Source organism: Theropithecus gelada, chromosome 4 (genome assembly GCF_003255815.1).
Source record: "Theropithecus gelada isolate Dixy chromosome 4, Tgel_1.0, whole genome shotgun sequence".
Lineage (NCBI taxonomy): Eukaryota > Metazoa > Chordata > Mammalia > Primates > Cercopithecidae > Theropithecus > Theropithecus gelada.
Window position 1 is genome coordinate 32635144 of NC_037671.1, and position 26562 is coordinate 32661705.

Consider the following 26562-nt stretch of genomic DNA (forward strand, 5'->3'; position numbering starts at 1 on the left):
TCACAAAGAATCAAGGAGACAGCCCTGCTGAAGATGGTAATGGTGATCCAGGAGCTACAAGAGACAGGATTGATAGGAACGTCCTGGGACCCACAGAGAATGGCTACGGTGAGGGAAGTGGGGCCTAGTCTGATGACAGCTTAGGGGTTTTAGGGAGGAAGGAGGCAGAAAGGTCTGAGAACCACAGTGAGGAGCAAGGACCCCACCTCATCTCTGAAGCCAGGGGTACAAGTTCCTGGGAAACTCCCCCATATGGAGGAACTTCAGAGGGGGTCATGTCCTCAGGAAGGCCCAGATTCCTGCTAGAGCTTCGAGGTGAGGGAACATCCTGAGAAGAATGAGGAGGTTTTGCTGATCGTGGACTGCGGATTCCAAGGGGTGCAGTGGGAAGATTTCTGGAGCTATGTAGTGGACATGGTGTGGGGACAGAATAGAGGTGTGCAGAGCCTTGTGGGGATGCAAGTGCAGGGAATGTGGGGGACCCAGTGTGACTGACACAAACAGGGAAAGAGCATGAGGAGCTCATTCCTGGTGGACTCGAGGCTGACGATGGTGCTGAGGCTGTGGTTGAAGCGGGAGGAGGAGCAGGGGTGGCTCTCACCTGGGCTCTGTCTGTGGAGGTGAGGACGGTGAGGTGGTTGGGTCATAGTACTGTGTGGACCTTCTGATGACTGGATGGAGTGTCTGAGGGAGGAGGGGTCTTAGAGGATTCATTCTTGACCCTGAGGGAGGGTGTGCTCACTCCAGGTCCCAGGTCTGCCCTGATACCTTTCTTTCTGGCTTAGGGCTCCCTACTGTAAATTATTTGGGGTTAGTCCATTTTGGAGTCTATAACCTAAAACCAAAACTAAGATGGTTGAAATGTCATTTTCATGCAGCTTTGTTATTAGCATATCATATAGACTGTCTTGCAAAAGTCTCATTTGTATTTTTTTTTCTAAATGACTGTCGATCTTGTTTTAAATTTACAAATGGAGTTAATTTATCTCCACTGTTAATTGGTTGTGGGTTGTTTAATTTTGTACTGTGTAGTTTTACAGATCTATAACAACAGTAGTTTAGGCCTCTTATATTCTAATAATTAAGGCTGGAAGCTGTGTCCACATTGCAGTTCACGCATGAGTCATGCATAACCCTAGCACTACGAGACAAGAGGGAAAGTTTCTCTCTCCTAAAATTTTGCGAAGCTTCTGAGTTCTTTTTCCACTGAGTGGGAATAAGTCAGCTAGTGAGGAACATGAGGTCTTAGGCCTCATCTAAAGGTGATTCAGCTCCCAAGTGTGAGAAGCACTGACTCATAGGAAGGCCTCCCCGCCTGGTTCCTGGATCCCTACACCATGGCAGCGGCCATCTTGACCCCCAGTGCAGAGTAATGTCCCAGATAGCAAGCTGGCTAGCTACTGCCAGCTTTGGGGCAGTGTTGTCTTCTAAGGCATGGGTTTTTGTCTCAGGATCTTCCTGTTCCCATATGACCAAAACTGGGGTCATCTACTCTTTTCTGAGCCACCTCTGCCTGGAGACCTGTGGCTATGCTCTCCAGTCACAACAGAACACCCTTTCAGAACACCCTGCAGGAAGCCAACATCTCTATACAGACCTACGTGAATGGTGTGTGCACAGAGCTTCGGTTCTAGTTCAGGAGGTGTGGAGGGAGGCTCACTAGTCCAACAGAGGTTGAGGCTAGTACCAGTGTCATAAGCCAAGAGCCTAGATTGCAAGGGATACAAAGTGTCCAGACCTACCAGAGAAAGCAGACCCTTACGGCATGCAGGGCTAGACAGGGACAAGAAACAAGATCATTCTGGGCCAGCAAGAAGGGGGAAAGGGAAATTACAGACATACCTCAGAGTTATTGCAGATTTGGTTTCAGACCATGCCAACAAAACAAGTCACAATTGTTTTGGTTTTGCAGTGCATATAAAAATTATATTTATACTCTATTGTAGACTATTAAGTGTACAATAACATTATGTATAAAATAGGTATGTACATACCTTAATTTATAGTTATACTACTGCTAAAAAATGCAAACAGTCATCAGAGGCTTCAGCTAATACTAATATTTTTGCTGGAGTAGGGTCTTGCCTCAATGTTGATGACTGCTGACTGACCACAATGGGGGCTGCTGTGGCAACTTCTTAAGACAATAAAGTTTGTGGCATGGATTGTGAAGCAGGAATCAGTGCTTAAGTAAGGTCAATATGAGTTTTCAATCTGTGAACCTGAATATGAACCCTCCAGGCCCTTCCACCAGCTAGCTATAGAGCCCTGGGCACATCTGGCCCACAGTTGGCCCTGACAGACACTTGCCCAGTGAGTGAGTGCTGAATGAACCCATCTGAGTCCGTTTCCTCATCTGCAAACCAGTGATGTAATTCCTGCCTTGCCAATTCAGAAGAATACATGAGAAGAAACACAGTGCCAAGAAAAGCAGACACAAGACCTGTGGCAGGCTGGGCACCAGTGCTCTGAAGCAAGTTCTGCCTAAACTGACAGGAACATTTTTCACATCAGAAACAGGAGTTGGTCTGGATTGTGTCTGAGACCAGGCTGAGAGGGAGGTGGAGGCAGCAGAGCAGGGCAGGCGTGGGGCCTATGCAGGGCCAGGCACTGAAGTAAAGCCAAGGCCTGCAGAGAGCGGTCTCCGACTGTCTTCTGGGCAACTCAGACTGCTCCCTGCCTCACACACCATGGTTTTCCCTCTTCAAGGCTCTCTTAGTGCTATTGTCTTCACCTCCTCCTGCCCTCCTGGTCCCTAGCACTCCAGGACTCACAAAGTTGCTGCTCTGGAAACCCCAAGGCAAGCATGGCAGAGCAGAACAGCTCCAAGGGCAGTGGGAAGATGAGGTCACCCTCACATGGTGACGGATACCAAGGGTGGGGGTGGAGGATGTGAAGGGGATCAGCACAGGAGTCGGGAAGTATCCTCTAAATCCCACCCTGCACCAACCTCACCCCTGTAGCTCCTTGCCTAGTTATAGCTCTCAGCTCCTCCCCACCCCCACCTCAGCCCAGACCTCAAGGCTCCCTCTCCCCACCCCCTCCAGAGCAGCACAGACCACAGAGTCACTGAACAGGAATTCCCCCTCATCTAACAGTTAATTATTTCTTAGTGGGGAGGTACAGCCGGTCCTCTCTTTCCAGTGACCCCATATCCTTGTTCAAGGAATCCAGTTACACTCCCTGAGCCAGGAAACTCTATTTGCCCCCCAGAGGCCTATGCCTGAGGCAGGGAGCTCGCTGGGCTTCTCAGGACAGGGGCCTCAAGCTAATGGGCTAGAAAAAGGAAAAGGGAGTTAGAATTCCTCCCTTAAAGCTGACCCTGCAACACAGGTTTTGAGGGTCTCAGCCCCCTGCCCTGGCTGATGTTTCTTTCACCACTTCCTCTCACCAGGGCCTTGAACCCCCCACACAGCTGATCTAGACCAAGCTGTGGAGTTGCTGGAGCAACAGGTGGAGCTGGACCAGGCCCTGGTGGAAGGGCAGAAAGGGGTCAGGGGCCCAGACTCTGGTGCTCAAGGTCCAGAAGCTGAAGGAGCAGATAAGGAGGTACCAGTGGAATCTGGGAGGAGACACTCAAGCTTCCCACCAGTGCCAATGGCACCCTCCATCCATGGAAATACTGCGCACCACCCCCCAGGAGCCCCGGGATCAGAAACATCCCAGTCTCTTTCAGGCCAGATAAAGCAGAAGAGACCCCCACAAAGGGCCGACAATTGGCAGGTAATGGGGGAGCCAGGGCTCTGCAGTCTTAGTCCCATCCTCCTTTGACCTCACAGCAGGGCACCCAGGCCTTAAAAGAATTTACCCTGACCATGCCCTAAAATAACCTCACCCCAAATACAATAAAACGAAAGAGCACCCACACATAATGCAGATGCACTTGTGTTTCATGTTTAGTTGTGTTAAAAATTCTGACAATCAGTAATGGGGGTTCAGAAGTGGTTCTGATGCAGAAGAGTGAAGCTCTGGGGTGGGGGTGGAGGTTTTCAGGGGTGGGGGCAGCAGGGTCTCCTTCACCCCTACCCTGCTGTCTTCTCCTGAAGGGCAGATGGTCACATTCCAGAATGAGCGAGTCCTCTACCACGTCTGTTCAACTGAGAAGGAAACATGGCACAGTGAGAATAAGGTATGAAAAGGGCAAAGCCGGGCAGGAACGCACAGCACACATGCGGATGCTGGTGTACTGCGTGGGTTCAGAGGATGGACTTGGAGATGGGGCATGAGATGTAATATGATGAGGGAAGACAGAGACCCCACACAGAGGCCAGGAAAACATCCCAACACAGCATCAAAGGCCAGGGGGCATGAACCAGTCAAGTGTCCATTATGCAACAGATGCCCATGACCGACGTGATAGGATTGAAGACAAACACACTAAGGAACAGGGAGGACCTAAGGGTTTCGTGAGATCAGCACTCGCTGTGGAGGAGACGTCTGTCTCATCAGTCATCTCACTATCACTGACCTCAAAGCAATGCTGCCTGTCACTGAGGATCCAGGCATCATTCTCATTTGACACAAGCATGATGGCCAAGCCCTATTCCAAATGAGTCTACTCTAGTCACCTGAAAGGAGACAGGGGGTAGAAACAGAAGACCCCAAAGTAGGAAGACACCCAGAGGGAGGGATGAGGATGTGAAATGTGAAAAGGTACAGAAAATAAACAGGTAGGAGAGTGAGTGTCCCTCTGTGTGTGGAGCTTACCTGATTCACGTGGGTCTCAGAATCTTCAGGCAAGTCATAGGTAAAGGCAGTTTTCACCTGCTCCATGTCCGTGACTTGGCCAAATAGGTTGGTAGCCAAAGAATTAATCTTCAAACATCTTTTGGGGTCATTCTCAGACAAGTGCAGAACAACAGAAAATGTTAGTCACCTGAGGTGCATTCTCCTTCTCAGATTTAGAAATGAACCACATGTAAGAGAAACCAAAGGCTGGAATTCTCATGGCACCCAGAAAACTGGACTAGGGACCTGGAGAGTCGTGTGCCTGTCATTGCTCCACCGCTCACGTGCTGTGTGACCTCAGGAGAAGCTCTCTACTCCTAGGGCCTCTTCGATTCTTCTGGGAATCATGGACAAACACCTCCGTTCTAGCAACCTTACTGAAATGCAGGGAGGAACAAGTGATCAATGCTGAGGAAAAAATCAGTGATGACATTTACTCCTAGACAACACTCTTTAGGAAGATGTACCTTAAAAGCAGGAGAAAACATAGTATCCTTGCAATCCCCTGCCAGAAAGCCTCTTTAGTTTAGTAATTATGATTGTTCATCATCTTTCTATAAAATAGAGGCAAAACTATTTCACTCAGTATCTGAAATAAATTAAATACGGTTTGTGATTCTATGTCAGCTTATGTCCACAACTTTTGCTCTGTGTGGAACTGAAAAGAATTGGGGACACATCCATGTTTGTGTGGTGGCCAGGAAACCCACAAAGGCTTGGAAGTGACCCTATATCATCTATTTTCCATTGACTCACTCTATGTTTTGGAATCCCAGGCAGTTCATACTCTTAAAAAAATCACATGTTGATACATAGGACAGGGTAGAAAAGGTAATACTTCTGTTTTAATTTGCTAGGGCTGCCATAACAAAGTACCACAGGCTGGGTGAGTGAAGTAATAAATATGTATTGTCTCACAGTTCTGGAGGCTACAGGTGCAAGGTCAAACTGCTACAGAGTTGCGTTTTTCTGAGGGCGCTCTCCTTGGCTTGTAGACAGCCACTTCTGTCTTCTCAACACAGGACTTCAACATACGAATTTTGATTGGGGAGGGACACAATTCATCTCATAACAGCATGGATCATCCTTGGTAGTGGATATTCTAAAAAGAGAGAGAGAGAGAGAGAGAGAGTACATCCCTTTAGCTTGGTGCTTCATCTTGGTTTTCTGAAATTTTGGTCTTGCCATAAGAACAAAAAAGGACAAGAACCAAAGTTGTGTTTTTCCCAGAAGGTGAACCCTCCCTAAGTCTAGGTAATCCCAGACACCAAGAAGGGGTGTATGCAGTTCTCCAAAGTCTTACTTTCTCTAGGAATTCTGTTTCTGCCTTTTTAACTGGGAAGAAGATTCTCTCAGGAGAGCCACCTCTTCTGATGCTGTATGGGCTTCATTCTGCTGGGACTTACAAAAGATAAAAGTTGATATTAATAAAAAGAATATATTTGCCAAAGTTTTAATATACTCATTATTTTTGTACTGTTTAAAATGTCCCGTATTGTGTCGAGTTTGTTTTAAAGTAATACATAACATTTGTACATGTTTATGGGGCACATGTGATCTTTGATGCATGCTCAGAATGTGGAATAATCAACTCAGGGTGTTTGGGGAATCCATCGCCTCAAACATTTATCTTTTCTTTGTGTTAGGAACATTTAAAATCCACTCTTCTAGCTATTTTGAAATATACATTTTTGTTAGCTTTAGTTGGCCTGCTGTGCTTTAGAACATTAGAACTTATTTTTTCTATCTAATTGAATGTTTGTACCCATTAATCTACCTTTCTACATCTTCCCACCCCTACGTTCTTCCCAACCTCTGGTAACTGTCATTCTACTCTCTACCTCCACGAGATTAACATTTTTAGCTCACATATATGAGTGATAATGTGTCATATTTGTCTTTCCTTGCCTGGCTTATTTCACCTAACCTGACTTCTGGTTCCATCCTGGAGCAACTGACAGAATTTCATTCTTTTTTAAATGGCTGAATTGCATTCCATTGTGTATACATACTACAGTTACTTTATTCATTCACCCATTGATAAATTCACCCATTGATTTCACATCTTTGCTTCTGTGAATAGTGCTTCAATAAACATGGGCGTGCACGTACTCTTTTCATATATTGATTTCATTTCCCTTGGATAAATACCCAGAAGTAGAATTGTTGCATGGGATATTAGTTCCATTAGTAGTTTCAGTTTTTTTGAGAAATCACTCTACTGTTTCCCACAATGGCTGCACTAATTTACATTACCACCAACAGTGAATAACAGTTCCCCTTTCTCCACATGCTCACCAGCATCTATTATTTTTTATTTTTTAATAATAGCCATTCTAACTAGGATGAGATATATCTCACTGTAGTTTGATTTACATTTTCCTGGTATTTAGTGATGTTGGGTGTTTTTCATACACCTGTTTGCCACTTGTATGCCTGCTCTTAGGAAATGTCTATTCAGATCCTTTGTCCACTTTTTAATTGGATTATTTGTATTTTTTACTGCTAAGTTTTGAGGTCCTTATATATTCTAGATATTAGTCTAGAATATACTAATTGGATGAATATACTAGTTGGGTGAACACTTAGCAAATATTTTCACTATTCTACAGGTTATCTCTTCATTCTGTTGGATGTTTTCTTTGCTGTGTAGAAGCTTTTTAGCTTAGTATAGTCCTATTTGTCTATTTTTACTTTTTCTGCCTGTGTTTTTGAGGTCTTAGCCATAAAGTCTTTGCCTAGTCTTATGTCCTTTAGTGTTTCCCATATGTTTTCTTCTAGTAGTTTTATAGTATTGGGTCTTACGTTTAAGTCTATAATCCCTTTTGGGTTGATTTTTGTACATGGTGAGGGACAGGGGTCTAGTGACATTCTCCTGCATCTTGTAGCATTTTCCCAGCATCATTTATTTAAGAGACAGTTCTTTCCCCAGTGTATATTCTTGGTTCCTTTGTCAAAGGAACTCCTTTGAGAGTTCTTATTAAGAAGCAATGTTTAGTTTCACCAAATGCTTTTTCTGCATCTATTTAGATGATAATATGGTTTATGTCCGTCATTCTGTTGATGTGTTATATCACATTTTTTTATTCATGTATGTCAAACAATCCTTGCATCCCTGATATAAAACTCACTTGATCATGGTGTATTATTAGGATCTGTTATTGGATTCGTTTGCTAAAATTTTCAATTACTCTTTTTTATTACTAACATGTAAATTTTTATTGTAAGCATTTTAAACTTGTAAAATTTACATATATACTGAAATGATCAGATCTGCATCAAATTCATCAATGAATTTTGACAAATACAGCCATATCACCCATGCCACTATCCAGATACACAGAGTTCTCTTTATTCTGCATTCAACCTAGCCCCCCTTTGCCCAGCAGCCGTTGATTTGATGACTATCATGACAGAGTAGTTCTTCCTGTTTTAAAACTTCATACGTATCCACTGCTTCCCATGTGGCCTCCCTTGTGTCTGGCTTTTGGCACTTGGTGTAATATCTATGCGGTCCACCCAGGTTGTTGCATGTATCAGTAGTTCATTCATTTTTATTGCTGGTAGTATTCCATTGTATAATTGAATCACAATTTTTTTGTACATTGTGGGGTTATTCTTGTTTTTTTATTGTTACAAATAAAGGAACTATGGAAATACTTGTACAGAAATTCTTGGACATAACTTTATTTCTCTGTAGTAAATACTTACAAGTGGAAATGCTAGCCATAGAGTACGAGCCTGTTTAACTTTATCAGATGATACAAAACTGATTTTCAGAGTGGCTGTTTCATATTCTTGTAGGCAATGGATGAGACTGTTTCACATCCTTGCCAACATTTATATTTATTAATCATTGAAATTTCAGCCATTCTAATTAGCACTTAGGGGTTTCTCACCATGGTTTTACTTTGCATTTTTCCCTGATGACTGTTGGCCATTTGTATATCTTTTATGTGATGTTTCAGAAGATTTCTCTAAAGATTGTGGAAGGAGCTAAATAAACGTGATTTCTCTTTCTGTAAGTGCTAGACCTAAAACGGAATGTCCAGAATCCATCCACACTTCCCAGTCTAACCCACCCAACCCCATATTTGCTCCCTGAAGTCCCCACTCCTTCATCCCTCTTTATATTCTATCCACTTCATTCTGGCTCCAGCTCACTCTCCTTGAAAAGGTCTGTTACTGTGAAGGTCACTGACATACTCGGTATTGTCATCTCTCCATCTGTCTGTACCTCTCCACAGCTTTCCTCACACTCAATAACTCTTTTCTTATTTTGCTCGGTTCCTGTGGATTCACTTCACAAATATTAATTCAAAGTAGTTGTAGTTGGAAGAAAGAATAGAGGGTTATAAAAAAATCTTTGTGAAGGCCACCACCCAGGTTTGTCAATTGGTGACATTTTAATATTATTGGCTGTATGTAGTATACACAGAAGAATAATAGAAATATATGAAGATAGCCTTGATTTTTTACAGTTCTGATATGCATGTGCTTCAGTCAATACTGTAATGAGCAAAGCAAGAACTGCAGGAGGATGTGTGTCTTGAATGTGGTGCATGCCTTTATATTTTTACTAAGTGTTAGGAAATCTCTTTGTTTGAAGTCTTTTAGAGTTGTTTTTTAGACTGGGTCTCACTCTGTCACCCAGGCTTGAGTGCGGTAGCACAAACACAGCTCACTGTACCTCAACCTCCCAGGCTCAAGCGATCTACCCACCTCAGCCACCCAAGTACCTGGGAGTATAGCTGTGCTCAACCATGCAGGGCTAATTTTTGTATTTTTTGGAGAGAGGGTTTTTGCCATGTTTCCCAGGCTGGTCTGGAACTCCTGAACTCAAGCAATCCACCCACCATGGCCTCCCAAAGTGCTAGGATTACAAGTGTACACCACTTGGCATGGCTTTGCTTTTAAACTTCTTAGAAATTGTTTCTTGCTAATTTTATCATTCATTTGCTTGCTTCTTCAGTTAACATGTTCTATGACATGAATCCATGTTCATACAAATAGTTAATTTGGTTTCATTGCTGGATAGTATTCCATGGGAGGAATATAACAATTTATCTCTTTCCCTCTTCATTGACCTTTAGGTTGTCTCTATTGTAGACTTCACTGCAATGAACATCCTGGGACATTGCCTCCTGCTCTCAGGGATATGTGAGCTCCCCTAGGATATGCATGTGGGAGTGGGGTCACTGCACTTTTTCCACGTGATGCTACATGATGCAAAATTGTTCTCTGAAAGAAGTAATCCGAATGCCCATCAAGAGGGGGCTGGTTAAAGAGCACCACACTCAAAAGAAACAATCTCTATTTTTTTAAAAAAATATTACATATGTATACAATGGAGGATCATGAAAATTTCAAACGAAGATGTAGCGAAGCTCTTGGTATTTCTTCATGTGATCGTCTTTGTGATACAATGTGAAGGGCAAAGGGAAGGTGCAGGAAAGCAGATGTAGTTTGCTAAAATTTGTGTCAAGTGGGAGAAAGATTATATACCTATACATTTAGATTGACTTGCATTCACAAAATGTCTGAAAGAATAAGCAAGAAACTGATATAAATGGCTGCCTGTCAAGATAGGGTAGCATAAGAGAGAGACTTTTAACTTCTTGAATTTTGAGCCGAGTCAAAACATAAAATAGAAGACAATTCCAAGGCAGACAAAACAAACAAAATCAAATCCTTCAACATAAAAAACTTTTTTTAAAAAAAAAGCCTGACAGAATTAATTCTCTTACCTGTTTCCTGCCACTTTAATTCAGTATGTTGTTTTCTTTTTCATTGCACTCTCTCTCTTTATGTGTGTGTGTCTTTCATTCATTAAAAGGCAAAATGAGGGCATGGTTAATTAACAAATACAATTGACTTGATGAAGGAAATTTAGACCAAATCGTGATGTAAATGGTGAAGCCCAATCTACAAGGAATTCTTTGGGGTCCACTGTGCCAATTGTGGCTTCAGCGTGCTCAGAACTCCCTCTGCTGTCCATGTGGGCTCAAGGATGTGATATTTAAAAAAGAGAACACTTGGGTAATTCTCCTGGAAAACATGTGATTGAACCGTTTGCTGAATTTGGAAGGTCCTCATTCTGAGCCCATTCTAAGTATGTATCATATGAGGTCACCCTGTATTTGGATCAGAAGGTACAGTCAGAGCTCCTAGGTTCACATCCCAGGCCCAAACAGCCCAGGACAGCAGACAAAGGCCTGTAGGTCAGTTTCATAAGGGGTGGGAAGGATTGAGAGTGTGGGGGCCAGTTGTGAAGTAGTGGGAGCCCCAGATGCTGTGTGAAACTGAGCCTCTGGATTGCTCTGTAATCCCACATTTGGTTCATTCCTGGGTGTCTGCCATTCCCGGGATCCCAAGGAAATCAAACGCTGCAACCTTGGCTGGGGTGCTCTCCAGGATGGGCCAGGCATGGTCTAGTGTATCCTATACCTCTGCCTCTTAGCCCTCTTCTGATATTAGAAATCAATATGGATTGCCGTAGGGTGCTGATTCTCAAAGTGTGGTCCTGGGACAAGTAGCATTGACATCACCTGAGAACTTGTTAGAAACGCAATTTTCAGGCCCTGACTCAGACCTACTGAATCAGAAACTGCATTTTAACAAGCCCCCAACAGAATTCTGCATTTCAAATCAGGCCAGCCTCTCTCTGTCTCAAGACTCAACATTAAGCAGCTGTAACTTCTGGATAGTCAGATGTGGGACACACTTCCTTGCCAGGAAGCTTCTGGCTCCTCAGTCAGCTTAGTCTGAGTCCTGGCCTGGCCTAAGGGAGAAAAATTCATGTTCCTGGGTTCTGAGCAATGCTCTCCTATCCTGGATGCCTGTCGGGCTCCTACTTATACTTCAAAACACAGCTCAAATGTTGTCTCTTATGAAACTTCTGTGACTCCTTGGTCAGAGCAGTTGGTCTACTTGTGCATCTGCAAAGCAAGTTGCATGTTCTGTCAACCATTTGTGTAAGAATTTCCTTACTGATCTCTGCCTGAGCAAGACTGGCTCAACCTTGAAGACAAGGGTGTTTGGTTCCTCTTACCTCAGCCCCAGCTCCTTAATGCCTGACACATAGTAGGTGTTTGATAAATGTTTACCAAATGAAGGGATTCCCTGCAATGACCTAGGAGACAAGAAGGTGGAATAAAAACTCACAAGCCAGAAGTGGCTGGGAGAAGGTTTTCCAAATCCCAGTGCTGTGTGAGACAGGGCCCGCTGACGTTCACTTTTAGAAACTTCCCATCTGCCTTGTTCTCTTCTCATCAGAGACATCTATGCTTCCCCGCCAAGGTCCACCTAATCACACATTACCTTTCAGGAACAACTTTTAGATTAGCCAGGTGCAAACCCCACATCAACTTCCTGTCTTAGCTCCAAATACTCAGTGTCAGGCCTGGTGTGGGGCTTCATGCTAATCCTAACACTTTGGGAGGCTGGGGCAGCAGATCACTTGAACCCAGGCCTTAGAGACCAGCCTGGACAACATAGCACAACCTCATCTCTACAAAAAACACAAAACATTAGCTGGAGCTTGTGGCGCACACCTGTAGTGCCAGCTATTCAGGAGTCTGAGGTGGGCGGATCGCTGGAGCCGGGGTGTTCAAGGCTGCAGTAAGCCGTGATCATGCCACTGCATTCCAGCCTGGATGACAGAGTGAGACTCTGTCTCAAACAAACAAAAACTACACCTCTGAGGCTAATTTGTTGGGAGTTAAGAGCTTATCCTACTGCGGTGTCACTATGAGTGATATTGGGTGGCTTTAAGATTGGGGGTGTTTACATTTCTAAAAAGAAAACTGCTCCACAAAGAATGTAGAGTTTTGGTGTGTGCAGGGTCTTCAGGAGAAAAAAGGCAATAACTCTAGTAATATTCAGTAGCTGACTGTCCCACCCACCTGTCACCCACAGCCTAGACAGAGGCTGGACTCTTACCCCAGCCCCTCCTCTGTGTGTCCTGGATGTGGATGGTCCCTCAGTGTGAACCCACCTGGGCTCTGACCCTGGCTGCTCTTCCCACTGTTATGGAGCCTCTGTGGGTGTGGCGCAAGCAGGGGGCCTGCTCAGGAGACCGAGTGCCCTTTAAGTCTCAAGGTCTACATTTTTGAAGTACCCATGTCAGATGTTCAGGATGGAAGGGACGCAGATGCTCAAAACATAATAAAAGAAAGAATCCATCCCACTCTGTCAGGTGTGGTGGAATTAAAATTAAATGACAATCGGTCATCTAAAATGGTCATATTCTCAGTGTTGACTTTATCATTCAGCCGATGCCTATAACCCAGGGATGGATCAGGCGTTGTGGAGGAAGAGTTAATTTCTTCTTTCCGAAGGCTCCATCAGCTGGAGTTTTTGTGCTGTGATGTTGCGAGGAGACTTTGCTTCAAGGTAAGTTAGGACTGAGCACAGTGGCTCACCCATGTCATCCTAGAACATTGGGGAGCCTAAAGGAGGAGGATCACTTGAGCTCAGGAGTTCAAGACCACCCTAGGAAACAGTGAGATGTATTCTGTTCAATTTTTTTTAATTAGATGGTAGTTTTGGTGTTTTCCTGTAGTCTTGGCTACTCTGGAGACTGATTCTTCACTTGAGCCCAGGAGCTGAAAACAGCAGTGAACTATGATCAACTCACTGCGCTCCAGCCTGGGTGGCAGAGCCAGTCCCTATCTCTAAAACAAAAGAAAGTGACCTGACCTGGGACAGGACATTTGCACTTTTTCATTAAAATTGTATTTAAAATGTTGTAAAACTTCATTATCAGCATTTTATCCTTTTAGAAAGTAGAATCTGCTCAATTACAGAAAATATAAAAAATGTGGAGAAGCAGAAATGTGGAAAACACCTGTGTCCCCACTGGGAGGATCAGGATGAACCTCTGCCTGGCAGAGCCTCAAAGACTTCAGTGAAGAGGGGCCCTGGAGCTGTGCTTTGCAGCTGCCTCCTAAGTTTCCATCCCTGGTTTCTGTGCATGTGGTGTCTGTGCAGGACGACTTAGTGTAGTCACACTGTATGAGTTATTCTGAATCTTGCTTTTTCAAACTTCATTATTATCAATAAGCAACTTTATATGTTATCACAAACTCTTCTTAAACAGTACTTTTCCTGGCTGTATACTATTTCCAAAAAATGACCTAGCTACTTTTCTTTTGCAAGTTCTTCTTCCTTATTGTAAATAATATCTGATTAATATCTTTATACCTAAAGATTCTTCTATATTTTGGATTTCATTGTAGAATTATAGATTTCTCAAATATAAGTTATTTGGTCAAAGTGCACGAACTTTTTTGTTTTGTTTTGTTTTTGAGACGGAGTCTCACTCTGTCACTGAGGTTGGAGTGCAGTGGCAAAATCTCAGCTCAGTGCAACCTCTACCTCCCAGGGTCAAGCCATTCTTGTGTCTCAGCCTCCCAAGTAGCTGGGATTACAGGTGTGCACCACCACACCTGGCTAATTTTTTTATTTTTAGAAAAGACAGAGTTTCACCGTGTTGATCAGGCTGGTCTCGAACTCCTGACCTCAGGTGATGCACCTGCCTCAGACACACATGTTGTAAAATTGCTTCTCAAAAGCAGCATACCAATCATATTCACCCATCTTTCACTCCTTATTTGTCAAGTCCCTTCTCTGTACTGGGATGTTCTAGATGCTGGGGATGCAAGTGGTGACTGGACAAGGTCCTGGCCTCAAAGATGTTTCAGTGGTACAGACAACAACTTTCTTTTTTTTAAATTTTTTTATTTTTATTATTATACTTTGAAGTTCTAGGGTACATGTGCATAACGTGCAGGTTTGTTACATATGTATACTTGTGCGACAACTTTCAAATTTATTCTAATTATCAGTGATGTTATGGAGAAAATATACCTGGGTTAGAAGATTGGTGGTGGTGAGGATGGCAGGAGATGTATTTTGTTGGGTAAGAGGTTCCTGAAAACTTGACCAAGGGACATTTGAGCAGAGAACTAATGGCATGAAGAGTGAGCCATGTGGATCTCTGGGGAGCAGGTGCCTGTGGGAGTCCCAGCAGGGGCCAGTGGCAGAGGCAGGATGAAGCAGTGACAAGAGACTGGTGCGAGTGTAGATGAGTGAGCTGGACTGAGAGTGATGAAATGAGGCCAGAATGGCCAGAAGGGCCCTGTGATGAGGGGCTGATAGGAAATGGTGAGAGGAAGGGAAGAGGCTGGAGTTTCTCTGGGAAGTGGTGTTGAGGATGTGCTCTAATTCCTATTTGAAAGGTTCACTCTGCCTGTTGTGTGGGTGATGGACAGCTGCGTGAGAGGCAGCAGGCAGCCCAACTGGAAGGCCCTTCTGGTTTACTATCCTACAGAGGATGGCTCTGGGGAGGAAGCAGTAGAGGAACGTGAAGTGATTGGATTTGGGGTTAACACATTTTTCAGATGGTCTTAGTAGTTATTTAATAGAGAACCACACATTTATTTACTGATCTTCATTCCACAATTGATTCCAGGTAGCTTACTGCAATAAACCTAATTAATAAATATACATGAATTATTTAAAAACCAACAGTTAGGAAACGATAGACTTAAAATATTAAAACGGTAGTAAAGATAGAACATTGCTAGGCAAGAAGGAACATCTGAAACATTTGCTGAAATGGAGTTGACTGTTTACCTAGCCATGGATTTGTTGGTTCACAATTTTATTGCATCAGGGAGCCACAGAGAGGGGTGACAGTGCAGGTCACCTGGCCCTTGCTTTCTGTTTCAGGAATATTTTCCTGTTTTACACTTAAAGCAAATTATGTAACTGTAATTTGTTCAAAAATGAAGTCAACACCTAAAAAGTCAGAAAGTGAATGTACAAACCTCAGGGGTCTAAGGACAGTCTACATTTCTCCCCCAAAATATCCACACCCTGCCCTGTTGAATGGAGAGGGTCCTTTCCAGGGGCCCTAAGATGCCGGGGCGACTGGGCTGCAGCCCTAGGTAGAGATGTCCTTTATACCTGCAGCTTCCTTAACACCTGACAGCCAACTTCAGTGATTTCACCTGAGCTAGGAATTTATTTATTTATTTATTTTTTGATACTGGTTCTATTTAAGCCATTGTGCAGGCTTAAAACTGTGACATGAAAATTTTGCAATAATTTTTTTTCTTTGATGAAATTTGACATACATGGTGGCTCTGGCGTCCCTGTCAGTCCCAGGAGAGAATGGAGTGTCCTGCACTTTTTTTTCAAGATCGTTGTGTGTAAGAGGGATCAGGAGACTTGGAGTCAGGGGCCCCTCCAATCTCACCCTCCTCTCTAATGCTTTCCAGTGTGGGGGCCTTGCCTCTCTGCACATCTGATTAATATAATTGTCCCAGCTCCTGAAATAAAAGCACAGGTGCACATAACACTGACTCCTGCATGCAGCGCCAAGGTGGGGAGGTTTCCTGGATGCCAGGTTTAGCACTTTGACTCCCATTCTCACACACACACACACACACACGTACACTCTCACAGACACACACGCTAAATCATACACACAGGCACACACAGTCGCACACACATTCACACACATATTTAGACACAGATTCACACACACGGGCACACACATACAGGCACACACACAGCCTGAAGGAGCGTTGTGGGATGGGCTGACTTCAGGGGCGGAGTAACAGGAGTCCTTCAGGTCCCTCTCAGCGGCCTTTGTCTCTTTTCCCTGGAAGTGGAGGAGTCTGTACTCCATGAGGGGACGTCCTCTGAAGAAGGGGGAGATACTCAGGAGCGGGGTCCAGAGATGGACAGGGATGGGAAAGTGGAGACAAAGTGGAGGGGGAGGGGCAAGAAGAGAGCACGCGAGGAATGGGGAAGGGGAGGACCTTCTAGCGGTCAGAAATATCACACGCAGAATTTGGTTCTTGGTTTTTGTGTTTTATTAAGATGGATTTAATAAACCAGCCGAAGCGCGAGATACGGAGTCTACATTGCAAAGGACGAGTCTTAGTCTCCTCCTAGTTTGAACTCATCAGGAGTAGCTGGGAGAAGGGTGCCAGACGCCTGTGTGGGACGCGCAATGCCCCTTTGCAGCCACCCCATTCTCTGCACCCCACGGACCTCTCCTTCAGGGACCATGCTGGTCCCCTCCAATCCAACTGGAAGGAAAGGAAGAAGTTAAAGGCTTTGGATCCTTCCTAGCGCTCCTTTTTCTCTGTCACTTATTCCCAGAGTGGCCTTGCCTCTGCTCGGCTACCCCAACCTCACTATGACAAAGCACATCCTGCGCCCTCTGGCCAGAAATCCTCCTTTGGCCTCTGACTCACTGGTGCCATTTCACTGTGTACTGTCCTTTCGCCCATTGTCACTGGGTGAAGCTCCAGAGAGCTTGGAGCCCAAGAGGGCTGGATTCTTAGAGCGTCGCTGTCCGCACAAACATTCTTGAGATTTCTTCAGATCTGAAAGTCAGCCTGAGTTTTTAGACTTGCTTCGAAAGGCTTTGGCCCTTGGAAAAAGGAAATCAACACTCCAAGATTTTCCTCGACCTTGTCTCAACCCAAAGACACTATAGCAGTGCAGTTTTCAAACCTGCTTTGAAAATAAATGGGACAGCGTGTCCCCACTGGATTTTGCGTTTCCCTTTTTATTACAGCCCGCCCCTTTTGTAAAATGGTTACACATCTCCCTACTGCACTAAAAACAGCTCTATCAAAGACACTTTGAGAAAGATTTAATGACCTGAAAATATGAAGTCCCCTTAAAAGTGAGTTTCTGGAGTTGGGTTTTAATTAACACTTTGGGTTTTAAAATCCTGTAACTATTTGGGTGTGCAGCTTACATTTAACCACCATACAAAGCCAAGTTTATTATTTTTATTTTTAAATTTTCTTTATTTATTTTTGAGACAAATCTCTTTCTGTCACCCAGCCTGGAGTGTAGTGGTGAGATCCTAGCTCACTGCAGCCTCAAACTCCTGGGCTCAAGCTAACCTTCAGCTTCCAGAGCCTGAGCCATCGTGCCTGACCAATATCTGAGTTTATACTGTAATATAAAATTCCAACATTTCAGAGAAAGCGAAAGTCACAAAGTTACCCCAGTCCCTGGGGTCCCTGCCAAAATTTTGGTGAGTAATCCTCCGGGTTTTCCCTACTTAAAATATATACTATGTAAGTGGCATTAGTGGTACATCCTTACATCCATATATCCTTATCCTTTTAAAAATGGGTAAAAGTAGGCTGGGCACAAATCTTCTCATAACAATACTTAAAAATTCATCGTCCTCTTTTTAAGGACTGCATGGAATTTTAACGCATGGCTGTTCTTTAGAGGACTACGGAAATGTTATTTCTTTATCTTCATTGTGGTAGCGGATATGTGGTTGTGTAAAACAGCCAAACAGTACAACCCCATGAGCTGTACATTTCAAATACATACATTTATTGTATGCAAAGTATGTCCCAATAATGGTTTAAAATATTATCCTGTTTGAGGTTTGTACTTTGACTTTGTAAAACAAAACAAAACTCTTGTTTTTGTACCCAAGAGATACACCCTGGCACATCTGGAGGTAGAAGCTCATGTTCTCTGCAGCTTGACCACCTCGCAGGCTCTGAAATAAGAATAATAAGCCATATATTTACAGATTCACACACAGAGAGAAAAGAAAAAGCTATGGTAAAAATGTTCATAATTAACAAAACTAGATAAAGGGCAAAATTAAAAGTTAGAAATAATAAAACTACATCTTTCAAATATTATTCTCACCCTCACCTTTTCCCTCCCCTTTTCTCCCCCTCCCTTCCTTTCTTCGAAATGTCCCCCCCATTCTTCCCTCCTTTCTCCATTCTCTGCTTTCGATCCCCATGTATTCCAGCCTGGAGGCCAACACACGTCACCGCGTCCGCCTGGGGCAGGTCAGGGAAGGGACGCGAGGCAGAGCTATCACGGGATTCCGTGAGCCGCAGCGCCCTGGGCCCCGCTGATCTTGTATCATTTCAGTGACCTTCGCTCCAGTCTTTGATGGGGCCACACTCGGGGTGTAAATTAGGATCCTCACTGAAGGGGCGGGACCCTGGGAGGCTTTTTCCTGGCCTGTTAGTTGTGGGTTTTCCTTTGGGCGGTGGAGCCCGTTTCCATCAGAACCGCCCAGAGGCGGCCTCTGCCTTCCTGGGGAGACGGAGCAGCAGGAAGCGTTTTCGGATCCTGGAATCCGTGGGCGGCCCGTGGGAGGGACTGAGGCGCATTTCCCTACTCACCCGGCTCCGAATCCACCGCGGTGCTGTTTCAAGCGAGTCAGATTCCAGATCGCTCTGCAGCCTGGACTCGGAATTCCTGCCCCGCGGGTCTGCATTTCACAGCGGCAGGTGTGAGTGACCCGCAGCTGGAGACCAGAAGCCTGAAGGCAGCTCCGCCCTCCCCAGCCCGCAGCGCCGTTGTTCCGTTTCTATATCAGTAAACACGTTTCGTTTTCCGTAGACCAGGGCGGGGTGACGGGTGATCTCAGTGCTCGAAGGGAACTCCGGGCCACAGACTTGAAAACGCGCGCGGGCGCCCAGCGCAGCCTCGTCCTGAGTTACACAAGCGACCGCGCTGGGAGGTTTCTCTTTCTTTTCCGGACCCAGCTGTGGCGCCTAAAGTCTGCGAGGAGAAAATCACCTGTGTGCTGGTAAGTCCAGGAATGTAATGCAAGTGCTGAGGGTGAAAGCTTCGTTGATGGGCCTGAAGAGAAGAGGCTGGAGATGGGATAGAGGGGGAGGGCTTTGGACAGAAAAGACCTGGGAGATTTGTTTGGGGAGGGCAGCCAGGCCTAGACCTGGGGAGCCACTCGCCCGAAGTCCAAGATTATCAGGGCCTCCCCTACCCCAAAAAGGGAGGGATTGGCTTCCCGTCTTGTGATCACCTCTAAATGCATAGGAACAAACTTTGCATATTATTATTATTATTATTATTATTATCGTCATTGAAGTATTAGAAGTCTTTTTGGGGGTGAGCTGAATGAGACCCTTTGCTGGAACTGGCACAGGGAGAAAAAGTCCTCCAGACAGGGTAGACACTGTGGAGGGAAGGGCTTGGGGCCATTGTCAGGAGAGCTGGGTCCATCTCCCTCTCTACCCTCACTACCCTTGTGACCTTTAGCAGTGTAAATAATCCCTCTAAGGTGGGGACAGGACCCCAGTCCCTGCTGTGCTCAATAAATTATGATGATCAAAATAAATAATCAGTGAATATGGATGGGAAAATTGAGTAATTGTTAAAACTCTGTGATGTATGACATTTTCATCTACAGAAAAGTGCAGGCTAGGGGTCTTGGGGAATGGTTAGTAATCATAGGTATAGTTCCATTTAAAAAATAATGTTCGTAAGGCTGACGAAGATGGAATGGACACAGTTCCTGATCGTGGATGGTTCATTGTCTAATGGGGGCTGGTACCAGATGGTAAATGACAGTTGGGCGTGGTGGCACTCGCCTGTAGTCCCAACTACTCAGGAGGCTGAAGTGGCAGGATTGCTGCAGCCCTCCGTGGAGCGGGAGCGGCGTGGCTCAGGTGCGATGTCGGGGATGGCGGAACTGAACGCGGCTGGTTGCCGCCACTCCTCAGCCCTGCTTTCTTGTCTCTTTTCAGTCCTCCTCGGGGTCGCGCATCACCCGTCCCCTGCACTTTCTGGTCTCTTCTTGCATTTGGTCTCCTCACCTCTCTTCCGCCTCCTCTCACTTTTCGGACAAACCAATCCTTCTGATGTCCCTGGGTCCCCGGGCTGTTCCTGTGAATGGCATTAGAGGGCCCTTCCAGCTCTGCCGCAGAGGCAGCCACATTTCCCGGTGCTCGACTTTCGGGTCCCTGAAGCCCTGTCCTTTCCCTAGAGTTCGCGTGTTCTCAGCTCCCCGCCGGGCCGCCATCCCTGGAGTTGGGGCCCTCCTTTTTTCGGGACCAGGAGCTGGTGCTTCCTGTTGCTGTGAGGACTGTGGGGCTCCTGACTCTCAAGCTGAGGGGTTGGAGTCTGCAGGCTCCGGGCAGAGGATTCTTCATGTGACTTCTCCCATCCCCAGCTCATTCTCCCCCGGCCGGCCCCTCCCAAGGTTCTTTCCTCTCTGGCAACCCTCTCCGCTGCTGTGGACTCCAATGATCTAAGGACACCAGGTTCCCTCCAACCTCCTCCCTGTCCCATCTCAGGGTCCCCTGGGTCCTGTTGTCCTCCCTGCTTCCTGCTACCCCTTTCTGTCTGCAGTTCTCTGATCTATTTGTAGGATATCCTCTGCCCTCATTCTCTGCCCTGCCACCACAGGTCCCTCTACAAGCAGCCTTCACCCAGTGCTGCCCTATGCCTCCCCCTTCCCAAATGTCCCTGACCCTAACTTTCTGGTGCTGCCTTTTGTCCCGTGGTCTTCCCTCCATCCCACTTCCCTCCAGGCCACTTGAGGGGAGCCCTGGTGCTAATGAAAGTTGGGCCTTAGGCAGGGCACAGGGCAGCACAGATGCTTCCTCCCCTTCAGCGCAGGTGCCTGCTCTGGGCCCTGCCTCACAGTGGCCCCTTCCCCACTCCATCCTCAGTCTCACCCTCTTGAGGACCCCACCCTGCAGCACACAGGTGCTGGACCATCCCTCCCTGGTCCCTCTGCCCCTTTCCACCTTGGGACCTTGTGCTGCTCCCACCTCTTGCCCAGCTGCCTTGGGCCCTCAGCAAGTTCTCACCTTCCCCAAACCCCACCCTCCCCCCCAGAACCCCTCCCTTCCCGTTCTCACTTTACCCCAAGTTCTCCCAGGGTCACCCCCACTCCATGCTCATGCCATCCTTTAGTCTTTGCCCTGCCCATCTCCTCACCCCCACCCAGACCCAACACAGGCTCTGGTCCAAGGGCTCCTTGATCTTCATCCTCTTTTGGTTCCTTGACCCCAGTGGGCTCTCAGTTCCTAGACTTATCCAAAATTTTCCCTTACCACATAGTGGGCTGTGGTTGTCTCCTCCTCTGGGCCTTCTCCCAGCACCACCTTCCTCCAGTGAGGGTTTCATAACCTGAACCTTCTTTTGGAGTGTGACTGCTCCCCTTCCAGCACCACTCCTCTCTGAAGGCCCTTCCTCAGGCGTGAATCTCACCTCTGCCTTGGTTTTTTTCTCTCTGACCAGGACCCCAACCACTTTCTAATTCTATGTTATTGTTTGGTACACTGTGACAATTTCATTTTGTTGTTTAATTGTGGTAAAATATACATATAAACTTTACTATTTTCACCATTTAAAAGTGGACAGTTCAGTGGCATTAAGTACACTGTTATTTTTGTGCATCCTGAAACTCTGTGCCCATTAAACAGTAACTCCCCATTCCTCCTTCCCCCGGCCCCTGAAACCACTGTTCTACTTTCTGTCTCTATGAATTTGGCTATCGGGAATTATGCTGCTATGAACATGAGTGTTCAAATATCTTTTTAATGTTCTGCTTTCATTTCTTTTGGGTAAATACCCAGATGTAGAATTTCTGGATCGTATGGTAATTCATTGTTTAGTTTTTGGAGGAACCAACATACTGATTTCCATAGCAGTGCCCCATTTTGTTTTTCCCAATGTAGTACACATTCTAGTTTCTCTACCTCTTTGCCAAACTTGCTGTTTCTCTCTCTCTCTCTCTCTCTCTCTCTCTCTCTCTGTGTGTGTGTGTGTGTACGTGTGTGTGTTTGATTATAGCCATCCTAGTTGGTGTGAAGTAGTAGCCCATTGTGGTTTTGATTTGCATTTCCCTAATAACTACTGATGTTGAGCATATTTTCATGTGTCTATTGGCCATTTGTATATCTTCTTTGGAGAACTGGCTATTCAAATTCTTTGCCTACACAGTTTTTTTGAGTCTTGTGCTTGTGTTATAGGAGTTCTTTATGTATTCTGGATATTAATCTTTTATTAGATATATGATTTGCAAATATTTTCTTCCATTCTGGTGGCTGCTTTTTCACTCTGCAGATTGTGTTTTTTAATGCTCAATTTCTTTTTTATTTTGATGAGTCCAACCTACCAATTTTTTCTTTGTTGTCTGTGCTTTGGTGTTATATCCATAAATGTGTTGTCAAAACCTATGTCATGAAGATTATTCCCAATGTTTCATTCTAAGAATTTTTCAGTTTTAGTTCCTGAGTATAGGTCTTTGATTTATTTGGAGTTAACTTGTATATGTGGTATAAGTTAGGAGTCCAACTTCATTTCTTTTTGTGTGTGAACGTCCAGTGTTCCTAGCACTGTTTCTTGAAAAGATGCACTGACCCTCCCTTACTCCCACCTTGTCTACGATGAGCCTTCCTCAAAGGCAGCGGCCCTCGACTCCATCTTACCCTCACCTGTGCAGCAGAGCCATGCTGGTCATGGGTCACCCTGAGCCTGGGTCCCTTCCCATTTCCACCCTCTTCTCTGGCAAGACCTTCCTTCCACCACTGCCTTCATACTCCTCCCTCACCACTACAGGGCAGCCTGTCTCCTTGGCCTCCTCCCTATACCCTTAGGTGGCCTGTGGCTGCCCTGCCTTGGCACCTGGCCTACATGTTTGCCATCTCCATTCCCCCATCTTCCGTTCCTCAGTCCACTCCTCCATCCTCCTGCCCTCCCAGTTTTCCTTGTATCTAAAATCCTCATTCTTGTCCCTCTGCCTGTGTGCATTTCCTGCCTCCTCAGGAAGGTCGGGACAGCAGACCTGTGTGTTAACTTCGATGTAAAGTTGCTTCCAGGAAGAAGTTTCATCTGTAGTTTCCTCTTCCCCAGGGCCCCACAGTCTTCATTACAACCTCACAGTGCTGTCCCGGGATGGATCTGTGCAGCCAGGGTTTCTCGCTGAGGGACATCTGGATGGTCAGCCCTTCCTGCTCTTCAACAGGCAGAGAGGCAGGGCTGGGTCCCAGAACAGTGGGCGGAAGCGGTTCTGGGAGCTGAGACCTGGGACACAGAGACTGAGGACTTGACAGAGAACGGACAGGACCTCAGAAGGGCCCTGGCATATATCAAGGGCCAGAAAGGAGGTGAGAGTAGGCAGCGGGCAAGAGTGATGGGAGAGGCCTTTTCCAGGAGAGCTGGGGGCAGAAAGCAGGGACCTGTCTGTTCCCACTGGATCTGGCTGGGGGTAGGGGTGAGGAATGGGGGTCAGCAGAGCTCAGCGGGGAGGTGAGCTAGCACTCAGCCCACACAGAAAGGCATGGAGGAGGGCCAGCAAGGGGTCCCCTCTGGTCTGAGTTCCTCACTTGGCCTGGAATGGAGAAGTCCCTGCTGGGTGGGGGTAGACTTACATTCCCTCCAGGAGATTAGGGTTTGTGAGATCAGGAAGCCTGCAGCACCAGGGGCTTTAGGCATTCCTACTCTTATGGGTAGCTCTTCCTCTCTCTCAACCTGGAGACTCAGGAATGGACAGTATCCCAGTCCTCCAGAGCTCAGACCTCTGCTATGAACATCGCATATCTAGAAGGAAGATGCTATGCAGGCCGAGACACACTCCTGCCCTGTATGGGCAGACTTCGGGCAGAAACTACAGTGCATCTGCAATCCTGCATGGGTGTCCGGAGAACAGGCCTGGGTAGGGGCTTTCCTCTCCACTATTCCACTAGAGTCACCCCTACCTCCAGCTCCATCAGGGAAACTCTCCCTGTGCTGTGGATGCAAGTGTTTTCTGTTGGTGTGTTATATCCTGATTTTTCTCTCCTGTTAGAGCCACTGGAAAAAGACAGGGGTTCAAGGACTGAAGAGTCCAGTGTCATAATCTGGGGAAGCAGTGGGCCCTCTGACAGAAGCCTGAACCTGGGTGGGTGTCAGGCAGGAGAGGAAGCCCCAGGGCCAAGGCTGCCCCATCTGCCTCCCAGCCTGCCCATCCCAAAGAGTTCCTCTGGCCCCACGTACCAGGAGCCCACGCCTGACCTTCCCCTCCTCAGCATCAGTGTAGGGATCCCAGAGCATAAAGACACAGTCTGGAGGCCCATCCTTCTGCCAGCCTAGAGGAATTGGGCCCCGGGGTGAGGACAGACTTGCAGAAGGTCTGGGGTCTGTGAGGACTTCTACCAGAGTTGGAACAGTGGAGTGGACCAGCCCTGTTCCCTGCATCTCCATTAGAGGGAGCAGGGTTTGGCCATGTGCCTCATTGTCTCTGCCCTTTCTTCTCCAGCCTCTCCTCGCCAACCATGAATATGACCCACAGCGAGGCCCTGGAGGGCAACATGACCCTGACATGCTGGACTCTGGCTTCTATCTCCAGAATATCTCTCTGACCTGTGTCAGGATGGGGCGTCTTTGAGCCAGGATGCCCAGCAGTCTGGGGGTATTCTGTCCACGGGGTGGGACCTACAAGACAGAGGTGGCCTACAGGATTCCCCAAGGAGAGGAGCAGAGGGTCACCTGCTCCATCGGATACAGTAGGAATCACAGCACTCACCTTGTGTCCTCTAGTGAATCTGGGACCACCCTTGAGGGTTCCAACATAAGGAGGATCAGGCCAGGGTGGGGGAAGCAGGAATGACTGTGGCTTTGGGTGCCCAGTATGTAACAGGCCCTCTTTTCCAGGGATGGCCCTGGTGCTTCAGAGTTGATGACAAGCCATTCCATATGTTGCTACTGTTGCTGCTTTCATCATCATTAGTATTATTAGTAGTATTATTATTCTCTGTGTCCTTTGATACAAGAAGAAGACAATATCAGGTGCAGCGGGTCCAGGTCAGAAAAGGGGACAGCTGCTAGAGATGGGAAGGTCCCTGGCTGGGGCAGTAGGGACCCCTCATACCTTCTGTACAGATAGGCATGTAGGTGACAAGGCTTCTGGAACAGGTGATGAAAGTTGGGGTATTTGGGAGGGGAATGGGAGCCACGTTGCCATCTACACCCCTGTGAGAAAGAAATTCACCCATTCAAACCCAAAGAATAGACTTGGAGACCCAGAGAACAGCGAAAGAGAGACTTTTAATGACAGTTTTGCAAGATCAGGTGTCTGGAGTGCAGGTACACCTGGGACAGTTTCAAAAAACAATTTATTCCCTAGTGTGCAAGTCCCTCCCCCAATTCCTCATTAGCTGAATACCATGGGGTTACAGTCTTCCTGGGCATTGCCTATTGGTAGTTGGATTAAGATTTCAAGTATGTTCTTCAGGGTCTTTTTGCTGCATTTTTTGCTGCATTTTGTTGCAGCCCATAATGCCTGGTGACTGTCTCAGGACTCTTTTGGCATTTGACTTATGGCCGTAGTGGCTGCACTTAGGTGATGGCAAGCTAGCCCAAACTAAATTCTTTGGTGAGGTGGGGAGGGGGGTCATTGAAGGGACCCCGACCAATAAGCTCCTGGACACTGGGTCAAAGGGAAAGCAGGAAGGAGGGGATTGTGGCTTAGTACATTTTGCTTCTTTATCTCTTTATTTCCATGTGGACTGCTTAAACATATTCTAAGGCACTTATGAAAATGAACCATCACGTGTAGGTTATTTTTTACAGTTCCCTCCTCTTTTTTTTTTTTTTTTACTCTTTTTGGTCTTATTTTCACTTAGATATCTGGAAGTTTTTACTTTCTTCATTATAGGAGGAGGAGTTTAGTTTGACTTTTAATAATAGTAAGTCATTCTGTTGGGACATTAGCGGCATTTGTTTATTAATAGCTACTTTCATTAACCTTTGTGTTAAGCCCTTCACACAAGGGATGACACAACATCCTGTGGCTGCTAAGACCCCAGCCTTAGGGGTCTTATGAGAGATGTAAGAACTGAAGCTACCATTCCTTTCCATTTTTCCAACCAACCTCCTAACCAGTTAGTAAAAGAGTCGTTTACTCCTGTGTTTTCTGCCAGCTCATTGACTAGAGTTGTTAGTCCCTGCAGTCCCTTTATGATGGTTCCATTTGAGGCAGCATTATTGTGAATGAAAGTGTCACATTTTCTGCCCAGCATA

At 46.1% G+C, this 26562-nt stretch overlaps 1 pseudogene; it reads left to right on the forward strand.

The window, feature by feature from the left end:
- The first annotated feature begins 20047 nt into the window (after positions 1 to 20047).
- Positions 20048 to 25150, forward strand: LOC112622557 (annotated as a pseudogene).
- Positions 25151 to 26562: the final 1412 nt, after the last annotated feature.